Genomic DNA, 23,422 nt, shown 5'->3' with positions numbered 1-23,422 from the left:
CTTGCTGCTTTTCTTGCAGGCATGGTGTAATTGTGCAGCAGTTGATGGGGAAAAGTAGGACGTTGTGTTCCCGTGGTGTTAATCATAAATTCAGAGACTACATTATGAATCATTATAACAGCCTGTTTGTTTTTTTGTGTTTGACTAAATATTTACTTTTTTTATTCCTGAAATATTAAATGCAGAGCATTGGTATTGTTACTATGAAACAGTTGAGTCAAATTTTTGTTTTGATTTCATTTACATGTCATTAAGACCTTGGGGAGCAAAGGGAGGGGACCACTGCCAAGGCTGACCAATTCTGACTCAGGGTTTGATTGACGTGCTGGAATGGCTTTGTAATTGTTTTTATTAGTACAATATTATAAAGTGCTATTTTCCTTATTAAAAAAACCACACTACTACAACAAATATGGCTTTTAGGGAAGCTGAACCGAATCAACGACATTTCCATTCATATCAATAGTGAAAGATGTTTTAAGAAGGCATCACTGTTAACTGACAGCAAACTAAACAACAATGACAACAAAATGTAATCTATCTGTGCCACTGTTTAAGTACATTATACTTTTAAAATTTTACCGAAAGTGGAAGTCAACTTAGAATAACGATTTTTTTTTACAATATTTTCTGTGGCCCACTTGCCTAATCACGGTGTTCTGATTAATACAGTATTGCCTTCGTGGAATATGAGTGAGACAGCAAACTTTTTATTCATCTCAGGGAGCGGCCATTTTGCCACTTTCTGTCGACTGAAAATGACATCATCACATTTGCCCCGGATTCTGGTTCCAAGCAATCACGGTTCAGCTTCTGAATGTCACATGACCAAACCCAGAAAACACCTGAGCTGTGATTGGTCATTACCTGCGCAATCGTGATGTCATTTTCCACCTGAGATGGATAAAAACGGATGTATTTTTCTGCAAACAGCTGCAGTCAAAGTGCCAAATATTGTATTGTAATGTGTTGTATAATTCACATTCCACACAGGCAATAATAATCAGAATGCCATTCGGACAATGGAAATAACATGAGCGTATTATTTTATTTAAGTAAAACATTTGAATCGGTGCTTCTACCTCAAGCAGTCTTTATTTTCCCCAGGTATCGGTATTTCTACTTGAGTACAGAAAATCAGTACTTTTACCACTTGTGCTTAATTAGTAATTAATTTATTCCATTCCAGTGCGTGGGTAATGCTACTTCATGTTTTGGCACCACCGGTTCTCCTTCACTGGTCTCCAGCGGTTCCGGGGAGAGAGAGACTCCACACGCCGCCAGGCTCAAGACTCACGCCGAAGTCCTCCCACCTCCTTCGAACAAACCCAGCTGGCCCGGCCCGTCTCGGGGAGGGAGGGAAGACTGGAGCTCATTTGAATGAGCCGACGAGGGGCGGCCGTGCTCACTCTGCCCAGAGGAGAGTGTAACTGAACTGTAAACGAGCCACGGAGAGCATCGATAGCCGGACCGGAGAACCGAACGAGCGGATACAAATTTCAACCTCAGCGCGGCCGGTCCGTTGCCGGCGGCGCCCACCTCAGGACACTTGAGTCGGAGTGACCCCCTCCGCGCACCACCGCGTGTATGGCCATGTGTCGCCGCGTTACATAGACTCTTTTGTGGCTTGTGTTTTGGACCCGGGGACAGGTGGTGGAGGAGTCTGGGACATAAACACGCGCAGTCCCTCCACCCCTCATCCTTCCCCGGTGGATGTCAGGCCGGCGTAACGGACTCCGGACTCCGCATAGACAGGTGCGACGAGGAGGAGTAGTTTGCACCGAACTCCCTTGGCGATCACGCGGATTTTTTTTTGGTCCAAAAAAGCGGAACACATTCACAACTCCGAAGATTTCCCTCCACTCCAGACTAATCAAGGTAAGTGAGACCAACTGTTCGGTGTGCTGCGCTCCACATTCGGTTGTTTATTTATGTTGGTTTAACCCACCAAATGTGCAAGACCATTACTGTCTTGCATCCTTCTGCTTATTTTTCCTTCAATTTCCTACTGCGTAGCTCGCAGCCACACACTAAACGAGTCCAGATTCTCTCGCCGGACTCTTACAGTACCATTGGAAAACGCATAAAGGGAGTGATTTATTCATGTAATTGTCACAGTAGTCCCAAATTAACATTAAAACCGCCTCAGTCAGTCAGCCTTTTTAATTGAGACACTTGGGATTTAACCTGCAGTGCTTGCCCTTTCCCCCCCATGTATTATGCAATATGCTCATTATAAACTGTTCAAATGGATGCTGGCCAAACTTTCAAAACATCGTGGTCGAGTTGGACTTGAGAGATGTGTCAAGTGCGTTGTTGTGTCTGCTGGTTGTCAATGTCCACTGGCCTCCCGGGTGCTTTGTGCCACCTCTTCTTCCCCTCCTGCACTGCTCCACACTCACCGGACACAACATTAGGCACACCTGCACTGCCCACTTGCATCCCATCCAAAAGCCGGAGCACCAAAATTTGTCTTTGCCACGATGCTCAGTGTCGCCATATTAGATCCGCGATGGGGACTCTCCAGTATTTAATGCAAATAAAGAACAAATAAAACCTGGGGGAGTGCTGTGCAATGCCCTGAAATGCTTATGAATATTATTATGATCATTTGTTGCATCAGACTTTTTTTCACTTTAGTATGCCGCTTAGAGGAATTTATTAAAATGCAAGAATTGCCCCTGCAGGGGCCGGGATGTGTGCTTCTGCATTACAATTTAATACTAAAGTTGGACAAAGGGTAATAATTTCTTAAAAGATTCCAGTCAATTATTTAAGGGATTGTCCTCCCCCTTTCTAAGGCTTCTTTAAATGAGCAAAACATGGCAAAGCTATACACCCCCCCCCCCCAAACGGCAACCATAATTGTCCTGTTTAAAAAGTGCCATTTTTGATGCCACATTTATCTTAATATTCGAATGCAATCCTTTGTATATTTGTTTGTCCACCAGATGGTGCTATTTCCCCCATTCAAAGCATGCAGCACCAATGAACTGTTTTTACTGTTTTTCTGCAAGGGTGCCTTGATACTCAAGGCAATATTGACGTTGGGTAATGCGCTCTATGTAAATAGAAAGTGTGTGTGTGGGTCTCTTTACTGTCCACTTTGGGTTGCCATCCTCACATTGTGCACGATACAAGACGTGTGTCAGCAAGTTTACTATTCGTTGCTCAAGTTAGCAGGTCGGCTCATCGAGTGCTTGGGCGTCGCTTATGCTCGCAGCAGCGGTCGTAGATATAAATTAGCTAAGATTGACACCTTATCGTGTGTTAGCGATGGTAAACGTGCTGTTATGGTACGCCAGTTGTACATCATTGCACTCCGTAATCTTCTTTTTTTAAGTGTAAAATGATCCCTCACTCTGGACATTCTCTCATTCCGGATTTTGCCTGTAACTTTTTGAATTCATAAATTTTGCAGTAATTTTTACATTACGGTACTTTTTCAGGGTTGGGAGAGTTCTATGAGAGCCACTGTAAACTAGCTTCTCTTCTCCCTATTTTTCCGCATTGCTGAGCTGCATGTTGCTTTCTTTTTATAGTGGGTGCTCTGTTTCAAATTCAAATAGCTTTTCATCCATTGCCTTTTGTCCATCCCTGAAGTTTGTGGAGTGGAAAAGGGAGACAAGAGGAGTAAGTGGAGTCCCCAAAGGGGTTGGAGCCCGAGTGTGAGAGAGAGCGAAGAAGTGGACTCAGCCAAGGGAATGACACCACCTGAAAATGACCATTCTGTTGCACGGAATGCGTCAATCAGTCTTGCCCAGACAAGAGTCTTAAAGTCTCTTTTTTTTCCCTCCCCCTTGTTTTCTTTTCCTTCTTTGGGCTGTCACCCAATTAAATCACAGACAGAGAGACAACTCCTACTACAGAGCTAGCTAGCTAGATACGTAGACAGTTAGCTAGATAGCTAAGTAGACAGATGGCTAGCAAGTTAGCAGGATAGCAAGACTACAGTTGTATTAAAAAATATTTTTCTGCCCGATTAGGTCAAGTTAGATTTTCTTTTTTTGTTTGTTTTTTTATAGTGGTTGGAAATTACCGGTGTCGGAGTTCCACTGTTGAAATAAAAGAAAACGATGTTCCGATCCCATCTTGAATTAATTTTCTGTACATGTGAAGTGCGTTATGAACTTGGTTACGGAATGAATTAAACTTGTGAGTCAAGGTAACGCCGTTCTGCCAAACAACCCGAAGAGCCTTTTTTCATTGTAGCGGGGCCCCGATTCCTCTGTGGGGCTTCTCGCGCCCTATCACCTAATTGCAAGAGACATGCTACCAGACGGAATGAATGAATAGACAACAGAGGAAAATACCTGCCTGATCGGATCTCTGATCTCCTCACGGGTTCAGGGTTTTTAATTTGTTTAAAAGCAACATACGCAACAAAGCGCGATCTTGGATAGCTGCCGAGAGGAAATCCCACTGTGGGCTTTTAACCCTTTAAAAGAGCCGACTACAGCGTTTTTTTTTTTTTTTTTTGGTGTGCTTGTTTCACACAAAGACATATTTTGAGAGACCAGCACAGAATCAAACAGAGTATTAAATGTACAATTTAGCATTATGCTGAGCGTAGATGTAATTAATGAGAGCCCTGTATTTGTTTCGCCTTCGGTGAGTTGGCGGATAAAATATTTTTACATGCGTTACCAAATGTCAAGTCCATGGCCTGGTGTTTGGGGACCGCTGCTTCACAGGGCAGCTTTTGAACCCTGACTCCGAGAAACCCATCAAAGCGAAGGCCTCTGTCAAGAGTTTAATTTCTGCTCACAGGCATGGACAGACGTGTTTATTTTTCACAGGAATTGCATAAATAACCCCAAGCCCTGTAAGCAGCTCTCCTACTGCCGTCAGAAATGACTCAGTGGTGGGCAAGACAATATGAAGAACAATTTAAAGCCCAGTGTGCTCGGTGAAAGAACGTAATGGTTGGGCCCAAAAAAAAAAAATGCTTCATTCAAGACCATGTTTTCTTGAAATGAGATAACAAGGGGACTGTGACCAGGTTGTCGTCTCAGGGCTTGACAAAGCGCTCAGCGGAGCTTGGCTAATCCGGGCCAAGCGGTGCCCAGTGCCTTTTTGTAAAGTTAGCTAATTTGAGGAGCTGTGCAACATGTCTCCTCGAATGCACTACTGTGACACGTCTCTGGCCCTTTTGGTCAATTGTAGCCGTGTGTGGACAGTAAACCCGAGATTTTTAAGCAATCATTTTTTTAAAGGGTTTCAACCGTTGACAGGCAAGTCCAAATTTAGTTTTATACAGCTTCAGTGTAGTACCATATTTTGCCACAACATGCCGCACTGAGCTCTACTGGAAAAGATGCGGTGTAATTCAGAAGCAAGAAGATGAACGCAGAGAAGGTCCCATGTTAAATCTATTGTTTGAAACAGTAAAATAGTTTTGTCCGGAGAGCAAAAAGTATTTATGTTTGCTGTTTTATGTTTTATGTTTGCTGCTCTGAATGTGTTGAACTAGCAGTTGTTTGATGGTTACCGTAACATCTTTGCAAAATTGTATTAGCTTGGCTATTGCGTTCACATCAAGTTAGCATTAGAGCTAGCTGACTTTCAACAGATCCTGATGTCAGGTCACGGCCCTTAAATGTACATTACATACAGTAACTCACCCACAAATTATTTGATCCACTTACATTCTCTTTTATGTGTTTTGTGTGCAATACGATAACATTTCTCTTTTTTGAAAATGTGTAAGCCACCCCCCCAAGCCCCCCTCCCCGCAGTGCTCTATTTATTTATTTCGTTATCTATTTTGTGGAACAGATAATTAAACCACTTTTACTTGTGTCCAGCTGTTGCAAATAGTTTGAGTATGTAAACATAAAAACAATCGGCAAACATCGTCCACTTGGCCGATTTATTTTGGTCGAAGTCTGACGGGCCTTAATCGTCCGATTTAATCTCCTGCTTGATTAATTAATCGTCCTGGCTCTTGTTTATAGCTTTATTTTTATGTTTTGGGTGTACTGGCTTAGCTCAATTGCTACACTAACTGGTTCCTATCACGTCATTCATGGGCCTTACTCTCCTTGCATGATGAATCGATTCAAATGTTCAGAAAATGTGTTTAAGCATAATTTGACCGGATAAGAGATAATCAAAATTCGTTTCATGTAATTTTAAGGACAAATGGCGTATCAGGATACACATATCAGTCAACAAGTGGTTGCCTCTGTGATGGAGACGCATGTGTGCCTCACAAGTGGAACTGGGCATGAATGTTACAATGAATGCTGTGTTTTTTTTTTTTTTTTCCCTTGATGCCAGCAGTCGCCTCGTACCCTTTGCCGTGGAGCAAATGTTCCAACGTACGTCTTTGCCATAAAAACAGCTGTTTTGGCATAAGAACGGAGTCTTTGTTTCTCATTTTTGGCACCTGTGGGCCCCGGTGGACTCCGGCGCAGTTCAACCGCCGTTGTATCCTAGACAAACACGGCGACGTACTTAACGGCGTGGATCCATGTTCTTGGAAACGTTGGCCGACTTAAACAACTTCCCTTGAGTGCCCTTTATTGATTGAATTCTCCTCGCCGCTACCTCCATATTATTCCACTTTGTCGCTTTACCTTCCCCAAACATATTAGCTTTTCGGCCCCTTCCAAAATACACATTTCTCTTAGCCGCAGTATATAAAGGGAGGGCCTTTTGGTTGTCATTTTTCTGCCTCGTAAAAGAAAAAAAAGAAGACTTTGAGATTTCCAAAGCTGTCCATCCAGAATGAGTATCCACTTTTACTGTGGCTAATCCCCAGGCCCTTATGTCAGCATTTCTTGCTCGCGTTCACTTGAAGTGATTCAAATGAATGCAATAGAAAGCGGCCATAACACTTGAGGTAAGTCAAGAAAAGAGGCCTTGCTTTTGCTCCTTCTCGGAAAACAAGCCATCAGGAGAAACATTCACCTTCCGACAAACAGTCACTTGATGGTTTTGTCAAAAGTACTGGGACTCAAGTAGAGTAAAACCCCCCACCGCCCTCTACCCCCACGTTTTTGGTGCATGATGAGGGCGCCAAGGCTCTTTGTGTTAAGGAAGTGACGCATCTTGATTGAGTGACAAAATTCTTTGTGTGTTGGGGTGGAGCTAAATTTAGTATGGGTCGTTGGCAGAAGTTGCAGAACGACTTCTCTGCATGTTTTTTTTTTTTTGCTCTCCGACGTGGCACAAGTTCATCAACGACGGAGGTCTCATTACTGCTTGACAACTGCAATTGCCTTTTCATTATTTTAAAATCATTTTTGGCTTGTACATTTGGCTCACAACACAAAGCAAAAAAATAAATAAATAAAAAAAATCAGCCAATTAAGCGGCAGCTTGTTCCTTAGAAAAGCACTCGCCAGTCTTTAAGATGGAGAATTAAGATTCAAGGGGTCACGCCCAACCCCTGTATTGATCAGATGGATTGATTTTGATAGATGAAGAGGTGTACCTAAGCGAGAGTGACAAAGCTCGCCAGTGAATATTGTAGAGCTGCACAGCGCTGCGTGCCTGTTTTAAACCTGCCAGCTCAGCTTCCTTCTTTCTTTCCCTTTCTTGTCACTGACACCCCCCGACACCCACACCCAACGTCTTTCCTTCCTTTCACACGTTCCGTCATTACAACGGAGCGAGGTTACTTATGAAAGCACACTTTTTTTTAAAAAGTATTCCTTCTCGCCCGTTCTCGTCCAAAAATGGGAGACGATCGAATAAAATCACTTTCAGGAAGCGGAAAAAAAAGACTCACTTTCTCGTAGTTCTCCAAATAAGACCTTCAAAGTCTTTGCCACTTCAGCAATGCTGTTTGCTTCAACACCAAAAATGTCGAATTCTCCTCACAAGGGTCATGGGGGCGGGGGGGGGGGTGCTGGAGCCTATCCCAGCCGTCTTCGGGCGGTAGGCGGGGGACACCCTGAACCGGTTGCCAGCCAATCGCAGGGCTCACACAGACGAACAACCAACCACGCTCACACTCACTCACACTTGGGGACAATTTAGAGTGTTCAATCCGTCTCTGCCATGCATGTTTTCGGAATGTGGGAGGCAACCGCAATACCCGGAGAAAACCCACAACCTCTGCACTGGGAGGTCGACGCGCTAACCACTGGACCACCGGGCCGCTTTTAAGACAAAAAATGCTAATTACGCTCGTGGACTTAAAAGCTAAGCGAACACAAGAGGAATATGATCTCTCTGCTCTGTGGAGGCAGCAACTATTACTGAAGCTTCTAACGGAGAAAAAAAAAATAGAAAGGAGAGCTTCAAAAACTATGATGTAGTGTGGCTGAAGAACATGGAATTCTCTTTTCCTCTTTCCCACCTTTGAGTCCTTCCCCTCTCTGTTCTCTGTTCGCTGACCCCAGCCCCCCCCCCCCCCCCCCCCCCCCCCTGGGCCTTGATGTCAAGGCCTCTCAGGCAGTGTGGTCCCTGCCCACTGGGACTCTGAATGGGACAAATTGACCGTAACAATGTTCCCACTTAGCATGTGGCGCTGGGAGTGAGAGGAGGTGAAAAGGAAGGGACCCGATGATTGAGGGCTAGGCCAGCCGCAAAGGAGGAGGGGGGGGGCAGCTGGGGGGTGGGAGGGGGAATACCTTGCACAGATAATAATCACATTTGATTGACACTGTCGTAGAGGTTGTCATGTAACAAGCTGTTTATTTTTGTGGTTGTTGAAGGACTGCTGGGTTTGATATTTGGGTTTATAAAGGGCAAAATATTAGAAACAGCTTTCTATCTATCTCTGTATAACTATGTCGATCTACATATAGATAGATAGATAGATTAACCCAAAACATTTCTACCTCCTCCCACTTCTCTTCACCATCTTGTGCCATCTTAAGAGCGTTATAAAATGGAAAAAAAAAAAGAAAGAAAACCCCCCCGCAAAAAGCCGAGGATAGGTTCCCCCTCCCCAAAATTCCTCTGCCATTGAACGCAACAGTCAGAGACCCGAATTTTAAAAAAATGAGAAGACTCAAAAGGAGCCTGGAGCCGACGCTAAACTAACCGCTTGCGAGAACTCGAGTCAGTAGCTGCTAATGTCACTCTCGGCCACGCCCCTTCCCGGCACATATCCACGCACACTTTATAAAAGCACCCAATTTCTTGAGATTCTTTTTATTCTGATTTAAACAATAAAACACTATTTTCCTTGACTAAAATCACATAAAAGGGTCATTTTTCTGACCTGGTCACAGAATGAATAAATGTCAAGGTACCATTCTAGGGGGAATTTGCATTATCAAGATAGAATTGTGTCATCTTTTATTGGGCCTCGTTAGATTGTGTCAGGGGGTACCTAATGTTTTGGCCTTTTCACTCTTGTGCTCTCCCACATGGTATTGTTTGTTGTAATTTGCCCCTGGCTATCCTGATGGGAGTTGCCATAGCAGCAGGATAAACACTTGTCTTGACCCTGCAAGGCCTTTCACACACACACACACACACACACACACACACACTCACACGTTCACACACCACATCTCATTCTCGCTCCCAGATGCCTTCCAGGGGGCACTCAGTCAAGGATTTTCTTTTTCTTTTATTGTGATCTACTCCAAGGTGTTGCCCAAATGATTAGAGGTCACCAAGACACCCCGCCCCCCCTCCTGCTCAAATGGGGCCACCTCAACTGTTGCGTTGCCTTTTTTTCCCACAGATGTTTTCCCACTCCAAAATTGTGGAAAAACCACGTCGTGTTGAACACCTCATTCGAAATGCGATTTGCTGAGGGCAAATTGGCAGGACTGCCGCAGTGAAACGGAGAGTGTGGAGGGGAAACCAAGATTGACACTCGGCCAGTGAAGGACTTGAACGTGTGCGTCCAAAGTTAGGCCCAGGGGCCGTTTTCTTGCCTGCCGTAGATTCCAGGCTAGACGGAATTGAGGGTCGTGCACTTTTTGTGTGGTATGATGTTCCTCCTCATGCCGGGCAGATCCCAAACTAGCCTCCATTAATAGTTGTTTCCACAGTGTGAATAAACGCCCGTGAAAATATCGTTGTACGTTCTGACTAATTGCATGTCTTACTGCTCTGTATATATTAAAGCCAACCGTTGTTTCTAATGACCGTCATTTCGATGCTAATTCCCGTTAGCGCGTTTCGCCTTATGTTAGCATTAAACTACTTGACTTTCATCTGACCAAATGATGTCGTCTGGTTGGACATTTTTGTGTTGAAAAGCCCAGTGCTGAATTCTCTTTTATGTGTCAGTTTGACAGTCAACACATGACTACTTTTAAGACATTAAAGTGCGTTTTGAACACATTTTACTGCTTGTGTATAAGAAAACTATACAAAAATCCGCCGCGATAAACGGGGCTTCCTCTTACATCCATAGGGGATTTGTCCTTGCATGTATGAGCGTGCGTATTGGGGGGGACTATTTTATCCCCCCAGGGGGCCTCGCTTTCACATTTGTGAAGCCCCTATGACAGCACAGCCTTGGCTTGTAAGCAGGAGACTAATGAGGGGCCACAGTCAGGAAGCGAGAGGCCTGTCCCATACAGCGTTCTATAGAATTCCCAACTGTGGCATGACGCTGACACACGAAGCTAGTTACATGTTTCAGCCGTGTTAAGCCCCGCGGAGCAGTTTCAGCTGTGCAAAATGAGAGCTTGAAATTTTGCATGTGCCAAATTACTACTGGAAAAAAAAAAAAAGATGTGGAAGCTGATGGATTGTTTTGTGATTCATTAAACCTGTGGTGAATTGCAATGGGTGATTTTGTATCTTTAAAAACGGCATCTGAAAGACAATGTTTTTGAACCCACTCACAACATATCTTCGACTCAACAATGCGATTCTGGAGTTTCAGAAGACCTGACTTGGAGCCAGTCACAAGAAGGTGTCATGCCATGTCGCCTGTGACAAAATGCGTTTTGTCTTGTTTCCATTTTTTTGTGCTCATCTCATTGTGCCTACTCACCTGTGCCCCGTTACCACCGATGACCTCCTGGATTTAATTTACGTCTCGGGTCTGTTTCGTCACCGTACCTTGTTAACGCGTTCGGGCGTTCTTTCTTCTTGCCGCTGACTCATACTAGCTTCGAGTCGTGAGTTAGCTCAACACACGTCCATTATGATCGCAGTATCTCGTATCCTTGTTTTGCAAAAAGAATGGGTTTACAGAATGGTTATCCCTATTTACAGATTAAGTAAGACTAACTTGCTTGTTTTGTGGCGCTAGCTAAAAATGTTGCCGTAAATATCAGTAGTTTGTTTTCAACTTGAATTAGTTTTTTTTTTTTTTTTTTTTTTAGTGTTGAGAAAAATAGCATCCGTGCGTTTGTGTCAACTATCCCAGTGCAGTACAGTATATATCAGCCGAAGTGTTTTTGCGTTTGCCATCCTAATTGACAGGTGCCAAATTGTGGTGGTTCATATAGTTCATAATTGTACCGCCTGCCAAAAACGGGGCTTAGAGTCACAAGCTACCATAAATGTACAAGCCTGGGGCAGCATTTTAAACAGCTACGCCGCAACTATTCTCATTTTTTTCCCCCTTCTGACATACTATAAATAGTAACACTTACCATCTCATTTTGCGCATCTTCTCTGGTTGATTTCCCACGCTAGGTTGCTATGATGGCCAGATGACTAATAGCGCTCGATTAACGACGCTCGGATACGTTGCATGTTTGGTTGCTGGTCACGCTCTTACCGAATTATGCCCCCTCCTGTGAGCATAGCGGGGTTCTAAAAAGACCCCACCACCTCACCTGGTGTGGGCTAAGCCAGCGTTATACTGCTGTTTTATAGCTGATTCATATCTCAGGGGCGGGGAGGCGGGGCGGCGGCGCACAAGCTGAATGGCTCCAACCTGGGCTTTTATGGTCACAGAGAAGCTGTTAAAATGAAATGAGAAGGTTCTCATTGACGGAATCACTTCCTTGTACTGTTGATCTGTCTACAGCCTCATCAGGTTTGAAGTTGGCCAAAAGCCCCGCTGCCAGGCGACTGCATCTTATTATGCGCTTTTTGATGATTAACATCTTAATGCGATCGGTGACCCGGCAGAGAGTCAGTCATGCCGAACAAGGAGGACTTACTCCATGTCAATTTTTTTTGCCTGAAGTATTGTGGCTGGTATCTGCAGCCTCCGCGAGCTCAATACTTTAAAATAAGGCTGGGATCAGCCCGATCGCTATCGCGATACTTGATATCGGTACTTGACCATCCTTCGCAATAATTGTATGACATATATACTCTATTATGGCATGGTGGGCCAGTGGTTAGCACGTCAACCTCACAGTGCAGAGGTGCAGGGTTCGATTCCGGGTCCGGCCTTCCTGTGAGTAGTTTGCATGTTCTCCCCGGGCCCGTGTGGGTTTTCTCCGGGTACTCCGGTTTCCTCCCACATTCCAAAAAACATGCATGGCAGACTGATTGAACACTCTAAATTGTCCCTAGGTGTGAGTGTGAGCGTGGACGGTTGTTTGTCTCTGTGTGCACTGCGATTGGCTGGCAACCGGTTCAGGGTGTCCCCCGCTTACTGCCCGGAGACGGCCGGGATAGTCTCCAGCACCCCCGCGACCCTTGTGAGGATAAAGCGGAGCGCAAAATGGATGGATATATACTCTATGGGCTTTGAAAAATCAGTCCAAGTGCTCTAAAATGGCCGGCACTCAACCATTTGTGATTAGTTGGAAAAAGGCACGCACTCAATGAGTTAACTTCCCTTTGACAATTCTCTGGAAAATTTCCACCCATTTGCAACCCTAACGGCTCCCCACAGGACAGAGGGGAAGACTTTTTAACCTGCCGACTGGCTTCATGCGGGGATGGCGAGGCCAAGGCAGTTGGCCCGTCTGGTGCGTCCAGAAGGCGCGCTCACGCCTTTGGCGGATCGTGGACCGAGCTGATCTCTCATGCCGTTGGGAGGAGGAGGGGGGGGGGGGGGAGTGGTGGCAGAGTCCGGAGAGGATGCTCGTTCGGCCTCTGTCGCAAAGTGCGTCCTTCAATGTGCTCGCCTGAATGAATGACTCATTCAGTACCAGCTAATTCTAGACCAAGTCTGAAAAGACGTTTAAAAACGTCTTTGGGAGTGAATGAGTTAATGGTAGGACTCTCTTTGGGTCGCAAAGAACTGCTGTGCGCTACGTCCTCTTCTCTCTCGAGCAATATGGATGTGTTTGTGTGCGCGCGCGCGCCATCGCGCCTCCCTGCACAGAAGGGGTTTTCAGCCATGAAAACTGAAGCCGGTGAGTGAGCAAAGAGGTGAGATGAAAGCGTGCCCGCCCGGCTTAAGGTTGAACGTCCGGGGGTCACAAGAACAAGTCGAGCTTCGTTGATTAGCGGCGAGATGAAGAGGGGAAAAAGGTCAAGTCCCGCGTGACGTCAGGGAGAGGATGACAAGATGAAGTCAGGAGTGAAGGGCGGGCTAAGAGAGGACACATTTCAGTTTGGACAGCGGCGGATTCGCGCTTTCGACGCCTGGGCCTTCAGTGGTGACCTAATCAACCACCGCTATGGGCAGTTAGACTCTGGCCACAAATTTGCCAGTTCTCTTAGTTTTTTCTAAAAATCGTCATTTATTCACGACAAATTCACGACAATGTCTGTTCAGTCATCTATGCCAGTGATGTATAGTGGCAGGCAGAACGAATCAATAATTTTCCACTAACAGCATCATTTTGTATTTTTGGTATACTACGATATCTTGATTTAGGAATTCAATTTGTTCTGTGCTAATTCAAAATTTTGGATCTCAAATCATCCTAGCCCATTGCATTGAATGGAAATGCAGTTAATGTGTTCCAGCGCCCCTCCAAAAACACCAGCAATTTTTGGGAGTCACAATTACAATTGAAAGAGTGTGCTGGCCATTCTGGTGTGCGCGCCTTCAGCCACCAAGCACCGTACAATGCATACATACATATATAATACATGTTGATTTGATGATGATACAGCAGAAATCTCAAGCGACAATAGTAATTATTTTTCTCAGAGGATAAAGAATATATGCCCCAGAGTCTAGTATGCTTTTTTGGCAACATCGATGCTAGTTAGTAAGACCATCAATGGCATTTTGCATTGCATGTTAGCATTAAGCTAAGGTAACACTGTATCTACTTTTTGTGGCATTTATGTTAGGTGGTGTGCCGCGGGCTCATGCCAAGTATGTGCCTTAGCTCAATAAAAGCTGTGGAAACACTTGTGTCATGTATTGACCAGATGCCCTCACCAATTTCATGGAATTCAAATTTTCTCATTTCAATGCATCGTCTCATGGGTCACACATTATCATTGATCAATCCTGATAAGTGCCGACGCACGAGATGGATGATGATGTGGGGATTGGCATCGTCCACACTGGAAATCTATGCATGCCGTACCATATGTCAGAATTCATTACCAGGACTTTCATTCAAAATGAGAAGTTGCAAAAACCGTCGCAAATAATTGATACGTCGCACACGGAAGTGCGGCTTCCAAAGGCTTGTGTGCCGGCGACAATGAGAGGCGCTGATTGACACCACCGCGGCGACGGCTTTTCTGTGGCCGTCTCGTATTCATGGCGCCATTGCGAGCGTCCCCCGCAGCAAAAAGGGGCCTAATTTGTATTTGCATGTAAATGCTCTTCACCTCTCGGCTTGACTGGCGGGCCAATCAGAATGGCTGAGTGTGTGTCTGTGTCGCATACACTCGCTTGGCTGTGACATTCAGTGCTCAAGCTCAGGCGGCACCCCTTTACTTTTACCTCTCAGAAATGTGTTTTACGGTGGGGGGGGGGCATGATGACTGGGTTCCCACAGGGGATAGAAGTGATGGAAAAATGATGGCGCCGACAGGATTTGCGCTTTTAAAGAGCTTGGGATGGGAGATGTTTATTTCATAACAAATATATTCACTCACAAGCTGAATTTGTTCCCTGGTGGAGCTTGGAACTCAATTTAATTGATTTCTTGTTATGTACAGCTCTTTTCAGCTGCGGTTGTTGAGTGTTATATAATTTTCCCTACTGCAATGAATTGAAAGGTCGTTAATCTGTCCCAGTCCCCCTTTCAAGAAAAGAAAAGAAAAAATATATATATATATACCTTGAGGTGGAAGGATCATCTCGGCAAAGGAGAAGTGCTAACAAACAGATTTACAGACAGAGAGAAAATGTTGGTGGAGTGAACATTTTTCTGCCAACACAAAAGGCCTACTTTTGGTGTATGTACACAGAAAAATTTCGGCTTCTGAGGTCAGCTAAAAAAAATGGGAACAAAAGCATTTTCGTTCAGGATATGTTCATATTAAGGTCACAGTTTTACGTGAGCCAAAATTATTCGGTTTGGTTAAAGTGTTTCTGCTGAAGTGTTTCAAAGTAGTCATTTGTTTGAAGGATTCTTATTGGCATAACATCCATGCTAATTTCCTTTAGTCTGTCTATGACCTTTCACATTAGATGTTAGCATTAAGCTAGCCGGCGTCTGTTACATGCATTTATATGGTTTGGTGTTTGAGTATATGAAATTATAGTTTTTGTCTGTGTGTTTAAGAATTATAGTTAGCATACTATGTATGCTAATTTCTGTTAGCCCCTCTTTGACATTTGACATTGGATCTTCGCATCAAGCTAGCAGACTGTCAATTAGCATACAATGTTTAATTCTATTTCATTTTACGTGTCAGTTTCACAGTAAGCCACAACTTGAAATTTCCTTTTGCCACATTGGCACATTTTGCTCTCATTTGGAGAACTGTGTGAGCTGTGGTTTTTTTTTCTCCTTTAAAGTGATGATTAGCGCTAAGGAAGTAGTTTAAAAATATTCAGTTTAAGTGTGTATAAAGATTTTTGGAGGAGTAAAACCAATTGGATCACATCATTGTGCGGAAATTGGTTACGTCCGGTTTTCCCCCCAACAAGCTTGTGCTTATGTGATTATTGGAGGATTTCTCCCGCCGTACAACCCAGAAGTCTCTTTTAGTCCTCCTCCATCCTTCTGTGCTCAGATGGACCTTTCCACAGCTTTGTCCTTTTGTGGCACGCAGGCTGGCTGGCATGCCTCCCACACGCCGGTGATGACGAGTCGGCCTGATGGAGGAGCGGTGGTGCTCCGCTCATGTAGCACATCCACGCAATTTGGCACCGTGTCAGGCATCTGTCAAGGCGCTCGTCACCAAGTGACTCGCCATGCCGTAAATCTCACAGCGGGGATGTCGAGTGACTTCTGAAAGCAAAGCGCGCGAGAGCGAAGGCGCTCCGTCTCCCTCGTCAAACTGGAACGAATTAGTCATGTTTGTCTGAGGGTGCGAGTGGGAGGTTTACCGGTTCAGGTAAGTTATTTTTTTTGTGCCAACCAGACAACTCATTTGGAGCGTCTTTCCTCGCTTCCTCAACATCCTCTCTCGTGATGTACCCGTCAACACTCGACCGCCGGAACCTTTTCCCTCCCAATTACCTACGCGTCTCCTCTAACTAACCTCGCTCCGTCTGTCCGTTTCCATTTCACAAATCCGACCGTGGCGAGATGTGTCATGTTGTAGAAAACATCAAGGCGAAAGATGAAGAAACGGCTACCACTCACTTTTTTTTTTCCATTCGCCTCGCAGGAAAATTGGAACCAAAGCCTGTTATTTCTGTGAAAGCAAGTAAACAAAAGCTCTCAGCGCATTGTCCTCCTGGCTTCTCTGCTTGTAACCAGCAATGATTTTAAAATATTTTTTTCCCCTCTGTTTTGACATTATTGACAAGTCATGAGCGAATGCTCCTTTAATTGCTTGGTACGCTGAAGCCGAGAGAGTTGAGTGGCTACTTAGCCAAACGCTGGCCAAATATTAAAGATGGCAAATGACTGTTTTGAATGAGAGTTTTAGACTTCCAGGATGAGAACAAAAGAAAGCAAAATGTTCCGTACTGAGTGTCGCCTTTTCATTGATACATTTACCATATATTCCGCACGATAAGGCACACCTAAAAGCATTCAATTTTCGCAAAAGCCGACAGCGTGCCTTATAATCCGATGCGCCTTATATATGATCAATATTCTGGTTTCCTGGACGTAGCATTTTAAATGTTCTGCAAAGCGCTTCAGCGGTTGTGAAATCTCGATTGAAATAAAGCTGTATTGTATTGTATTCAATTTTGCATAGCTCCATCTAGTGGCTGCATGAAATTATAGTTTTTTTTTCCCCATTGATTGCAGGGGTGTCAAACAAATTTTTGTCAGGGGCCACTTAGTAGTTATGGTTTCCTTTGGAGGGATGTGAGGACAACAAACCCAAATAAATGCATGATCGCCTCCTATTATCATACACAACAAATGAGTTAGACACCTGTGAATTATTGTTTTTTTTGCACTGAAAACTGTTTGCATACTGTCGGATGAAAAGCAGCGTATTGACAATACAGATAAAAACAAATGGTGATGAATAATCGCGATTATAATATTCATCAAAATTCATGATTGTCATTGGTGTTGCGTTGGTCTAAGCCTTTAAGCAAGACTTATTTGAACACAAACAATGTAGCAACGCATGTAGACAGATAAAACAATACTCCCAGGCATATATTCTTTATCATCTGCAAATAATGACAAATATTACTGCAGTTTACTGAGCAGTTGTGACCCTCTCCATCATTAAATATATCCGGATTATACTTCCCCCAGGTGTCCAAGGCACCTACGCCAGAAATATCAGCACAACATCCCGAAAAATGTTGCAAAAGCTGTTGAATACTTGACATCGTTTTTTGTCTGAGCCAGGAGAATTTGTTTTGTGGTGCAAGCGAAAAAGGTTACGATATGCACTTTAGACATTGGCTTTGCCTTACTATAGCGTTACTTTATGCCCCCCCCCCCCATTCCTTTTGGCTCTGCTGCAGCACCCAGGCTTGAGAAGCCAGTGTGCTATCATCAGCACCATTAACGGCCACAACAAAGTGGCTTTGAAGCTCTCTGCGGGGTTTTGGCTGTCATAGGACATACTGTAATGGAGGCTACGCTCACAGCCCACTCTCGCCTTGTTCCGTGACTGTGAACTGCTTTCTATGCACGGTGATTTCTCTTTTTTTTTTTTTTTTTCTAACCATTGAAGTGACATAAACTGTTCAATTCAATGGTTAAAAAAAGCATCAGAAACTATGCTAAATGCTAAATTTGCGATGCGGGTATTATCCTTCTTCTCCCCCTTTACATTCTGATCAGATGTTAAAATGACCCTGCTGATTTTCCTACATGAACCCATTTCCACTCCAGTTCGCCAAGGTTGACAGGTTTATCGTCCAACTTCCACCCTTCCAGACTTTGCCTGACATTAAATTCTACAAGGCCAGTAGAAATGCTATGTTGTCGACAGACTTTGTTCCGAGCGCATCAATGTTGTTGAAAGGAGCCTTTCTTATTCCATTTCATTGTAAAAAAAAACATGATGCATTCTTTCCTTCGCGGTCTTGGCAGCTTGCGAGCGAATCCAAGACCTTGACTGGACTCTTTCCTTATCGCTGCCTCTCACTCCTTATTTCCATGGCTTACTTTGTCGCCCACCAAATCCCTAAAAAGGCAAAGAAGCTGATTACGCCCCGCACGTTCTTTTGTCACTTGTGTTTTACGGAGCGTCCGCTCAGCATTTCCTATTGTCAAGTTTGTCCCCCCCCCTGCCGCAGATAAGGAATAATTACCAGCACGTTGGTTGACTCGCGTCCTCCTTGAGAGTTGCCACGCAGGCTGAAAACGAGCATCGGGATGCTATTTGTTCCCCGAGTCAAGTCCACATCGATAACTTTGTCTGGAGGTGGGGAGCTTGCATCTGATAATCTCCCTTTGCCACTCTCGAAATTAGTTTCTCACTCTCTCGAGGCCCACCGGCGCGAGCAAAATGACAAGTCAGGGGAACAAAATAAAATGAATGTCTTTTGATACATCGGCAGCTTGTGTATGAATGTGCTTTTTACGTGGTTGTCTCCTCAATAAGTTTTATGGCGCCATTTGTGATTGGTGACGGTAGGCTAGATTCAGTGAGCTAACATCAATACACGATGTTGTGATGGCGATCGTAGATGCGCCGTAGTGGTACACGCGGCGCATTATATTCAACGATGGTATAGGATTTATGACCGAGGAGAGCTTACATAACCAGCGAAAGCTCAGCGGACGGCGTGCACATTTTCCGGTTTTCTCAATATCATAGTCACTTGCCTTTCACTTTCTTGGGAGCCATCGTGAAGGCTAATTTACAACAAAAGAAGTATAAATTCTACAGTGCTCCCTTACCTTTCATGGGCGATATGTTTCATGACCCCGGCGAAAGGTGAATTTCCGCCAAGTAGAGGGGTTGACTTTTTTTTTTTTGTTTGTTTGTTTGGTGAGTTGAATTGAGTAGCGAATTTGGCCGATTCAGAATTTTCCCATTCGCATCAGAAGGCATCATAACATGTTCTGACAGTAGTTATGGGAATATTTATCAGGCTAGCCCTCTCCTAGCAACAAGAATATTAGGCAGGCTAACGCCGTCCTAGCAACACGAATATTTAGCCGGCTAACGCCCCCGCTGTTGGCCGACTAATGTCGTGCTAGCAACAAACAAAAGGGATTTCTCAAACTTGGATCCCAAACCTGAGAGACAAACCAGCTTAGCACTACTTCCAATGAGGCTAATAGCAACGTAAATGGATTTAAAATGGTTAACCTTTGCGTTTGTCGATATGCTACATCAACCGGCCTAGTTTGACCTAAAAAGTGAATATGGCTTTGTCAACATATCATCAACATTATTACACTTCATAGTTGTGTTTGTAAACTGATTTGTTCGTGGACCGAATGTTCCACCTGAACTGCTCCAAATTTTCACTTCAGCTGCGGGGGGAGCCTTAAGCTAACTTGGAGCTCCCCAACAGCTCGAGCTGTAACAAAGCGCTTCAGAAGTTCTTTCTTTATCCGCACTAGTCAAAAGCCACCTCACCTCAAGGACACACCGCCGCTAATGATCGATGTTTCCTCCGAGGAGATGATATTTGTTTAAACTTCGGGCTTTCCAAGTGGCAGGCCTACCGTGAAAACCGCAGAACACATGCTCCTCTGAATTTTTGGGTGAACTAGTTCTACTTTGCACGCACACATACACACACACACATACGACAGTTATAGAAATAGCCCGTCTTTGTATACGTAAACACAAAGGCGACCTGGTTGAAGCCTATCTGTCGTCTCTTGACGGCGAGTTCTTTTTCATCCTCCGAAGATAGCCGGCATCGCTTGGGTGATTAACAGGAGAGCAATATTGATTTTTGTCAGAGACGTTTCAATGGCGAAATATTGCCGTGTGTTTTTTTTTTTTTTGGTTTTTTTTTTGTGACGGGGGCTTTTCGTTTTTGTTGCCCAGGCGGCTCGGTGGAAAAGGTAAACCCGAATGCTAACTCTCAAAGCCTAACCCATATATTCAAAGGATTTGCACCTCTTAAAACAAAACAAAACAAAGCAAAACTGTATTGTCGTGTATAAAACATTTTGTTTTGCTCCATTTCTCGTTTTCACTGACAGAACTCACATATTTGTGGATATTTTTCCCTCAACATTTTTAAGAATTTAACTTTTTTTGGGGGATTGCTTTTTGGGGGAGTCAACACCCCCCCCCCCCCCACCCCCCTCCCCAACACACACACACTTCAATGCATTTATGCATTTATAAGGGCCGTCAGTTACATGCAGATTGGTAGGGCTTCTGTATTTGTTGTCCATTTCAAGGGGGTCCATATTGCAGACTACCTCCCCCCCCCCGCACTGATTCCCATTGCATCACATTCCACTCCACATTATGGTGTCCGATTACGCTCTTGGCAGCGGCGGGCCGTGCTGCAGAGCAAAGCGGCCAGCTGTAGTGTTTACTGGCACGTCGGTGTGAAGAATCCTGAGTTCCCGCTCGCGTTGAGTCACTCACGGCATGTCTCGGATCATCCCGACGGACGTGTGAAAAGTCTTTGATGTCTCATTCGCTGCCAGCTCCGGTCCGCTTCTTGCACTTGCCGCTGTGTCTTCTTGCTGTGCTTTTTTTTTTCCTATATGATGAAACAGTGACTTTTTCATGGCTTGTACATTAGAGGGTAAGAGGAACCACTGTGAGCAATGTTGGACATGAGCCAACATTTTTTTTTTAACATGGCATTGATAATTGAACGCCGGCAATTTCAGGGGGGCCCATTAAATGTTTCATTAGAACACAAATAGTCTGTTCTTCCAGAAAGTTGCGCCACGGTCCTCTCCCCTGCTGTATGGCTGACAGTCAGTCAGTCAGTCATTCGCCCCGGTTTATTTTTAATCGCCGTTGTCCTTTTTCATGCTCCGCCGCTTCCGATCATCATGAGATCTACTCAATATAGAACAGAGATTTTCATCTTGTTAATTCAGCAAGCCCCCCCACTTCTTTATTTACAGACGAGCGGGCCACGTTTAAGGCCGGAAAGATAATGCCGACACTTGAAGCCGTAACACGGGATAAGGATTGAATGGCTCAGGATCAGCTTGTCTGTTATGCCTTTGGCTTTGCTTAATCTGCTTCTAATGCATTTCGGCAACGTTTTGGAAGCCACTCCAAATCATCGCTTTAGCTTGTGCGATGCAGTGGGTTTTTGCGATCATGCGGAGCTTCTATGGATGAATGCAATTTGTTCTCTTGGAAATGATCAAAGATCTTTTTTTTTTTAATTTCAAGAAAAATTACCTCGGGTTTTATTTTTGATGTATGGCAGAACTTTGTGCCTTTTCTCCTGCCGCATAAACATTATTGGCTCAGTGCTTTAGGCATCTTTGTTGGTTTTTTAATTTTATTTTTTTGCCAAAAATGGCTGCCACATCCCACACACAAAAACTCTATTTTTAATTTTACCCCTTCCCCCCACCACACCCCCCGGTGCATTTATAAGGAAAGTCAATTCGATGTGGATTAGCGGGGCGACCCAGTTGCTATTCCCCACGAATAGCGAGGGTCCGCTGTATACGTAAAACATGCGACAGTTGAATGTAGCGTAACTGAAAAGGAACACAAACCAAAGTTGAAACAAATAAAAAAAAAACAGCAACTAAAATAAGGGCCCTAGGCTCGTGCTGTGTTGAACGCCACAGATTTTTTTAATTTTTCATTACATTTATTTTCATTTGGATTTTTGATTGGAATTGCATACAAACAACAAATAACGTTGTATCTTCCAGTAAATGCATTCAACATCCGGTTTAAATTATTAAAGTCATTCCGGTAGAAGTAGATGGTACGTTACAGTCGTGGGCACAGAAGGAAACCCGTGTAAAATATGTATATTTTTTTGGCAACGTGTTGTCACATTATGGACAGCGCACTTGTGACGATTTGACATTCTGCCATTTGATTGGGGACAAAAGTTTTTGAAATGACATGGGTGTGTTGGCACGGCACAAAGAGGAAGTGGCCGCAATGGCTATTTTTCACCACTCAAAATACATTCCCTCACAAACGTCAACACAAAATCTCCGTTGAGTTGTTTATTTTTCCCCTGTAGTACGTTTGCCATCTTGTAACAGTGATTGATTGTAAAGAGAAAAAAAAATAGAATGACTCTCGAAGTGGAGCATACTTCCCGAGAACTGCCCAGTGGTGCTCTGTTCGAGCCGCCACCAATCACTGTCGCCCGATTTCCGTTCAAAAGTACGTGATCAGCATATGGCGCTCAATGCCTTTCTTTGCCAATCACACACACACAAAAAAAAAATATATATATATGTATGTACTGTATATAGTATATATATATATCATCTGTAGCGTATGCTTTGCAGCCTGCAGCCATTAGAGACCAGCCTGTGCTCACTATAGCATCCGCCACCCCTTTCCTTCACACCACACATGACAGACCATTTTCTGCACTGACGAGTTTTAATGTCCTCTTTTTGTGTAGTAAAGGAATGGAAATGTGAAGAGATTTTCTTTTCATCAAATTCAGCACTTGAATTGAAAAAAACATATCAGATAAATCTAAGGGTGAAAAACGTGCAGCTAATCCATGTGACCGGTATCGGCCCAATGTCACTCACGGATCATCGGTTTGGCAGTCATATTGACAGTAAACGACGCACCCGTCAGTATATTGCGGTGCGTTTGACCGATTGGCAGGCTTGCTGGCGCAGTGACCCGCGCGAAAGCCACAGGCTGTCAGAAGCACTTAGGCACTTTGTTTCAAGCGAGCCTGTCCACAAGGTGAGCGCAGCCGCAGCATCTCAGGTCAGCGCCGGCGGACGAGCGCTAATGGGCTCTTCGCTCCGGCTGGAAGGCCGGCCCGGCACGGCCCGGGGGTGGCAGAGGGGGGCGCCTCGTGCCTCGCTTCTCCACGGGGGATGTTTGCGCTCAAACTATTTCGACGGCTTTTGACAAGCAACAAAGCTCCGTGTTTGCCTGCGTGTGAGTTTAACAGCTCGGATCACAGTCCGGCTGACCTGGAGACGGCCCAAAGGCCACACTCGGAGAATTTTCTCGTTTC

General features: G+C 44.5%; 1 protein-coding gene across 1 annotated transcript in view; it reads left to right on the top strand.

Moving 5' to 3' along the window:
- Positions 1–1,301: 1,301 nt before the first annotated feature.
- Positions 1,302–23,422, top strand: part of sema6bb (sema domain, transmembrane domain (TM), and cytoplasmic domain, (semaphorin) 6Bb) — a 130,098-nt gene continuing 107,977 nt past the window's right edge. The window contains exon 1 of the mRNA XM_086116697.1: positions 1,302–1,878. The gene's annotated coding sequence lies outside the window, so the exon portion shown is untranslated. The remainder of the gene's footprint in view (positions 1,879–23,422) is intronic.

Source organism: Hippocampus guttulatus, chromosome 7, assembly GCF_054856545.1.
Source record: "Hippocampus guttulatus isolate MCC_2025c chromosome 7, RoL_Hgut_1.0, whole genome shotgun sequence".
Lineage (NCBI taxonomy): Eukaryota > Metazoa > Chordata > Actinopteri > Syngnathiformes > Syngnathidae > Hippocampus > Hippocampus guttulatus.
The sequence above is the reverse complement of the archived record's forward strand: the minus strand, read 5'-3'. Positions and strand labels throughout refer to the sequence as shown.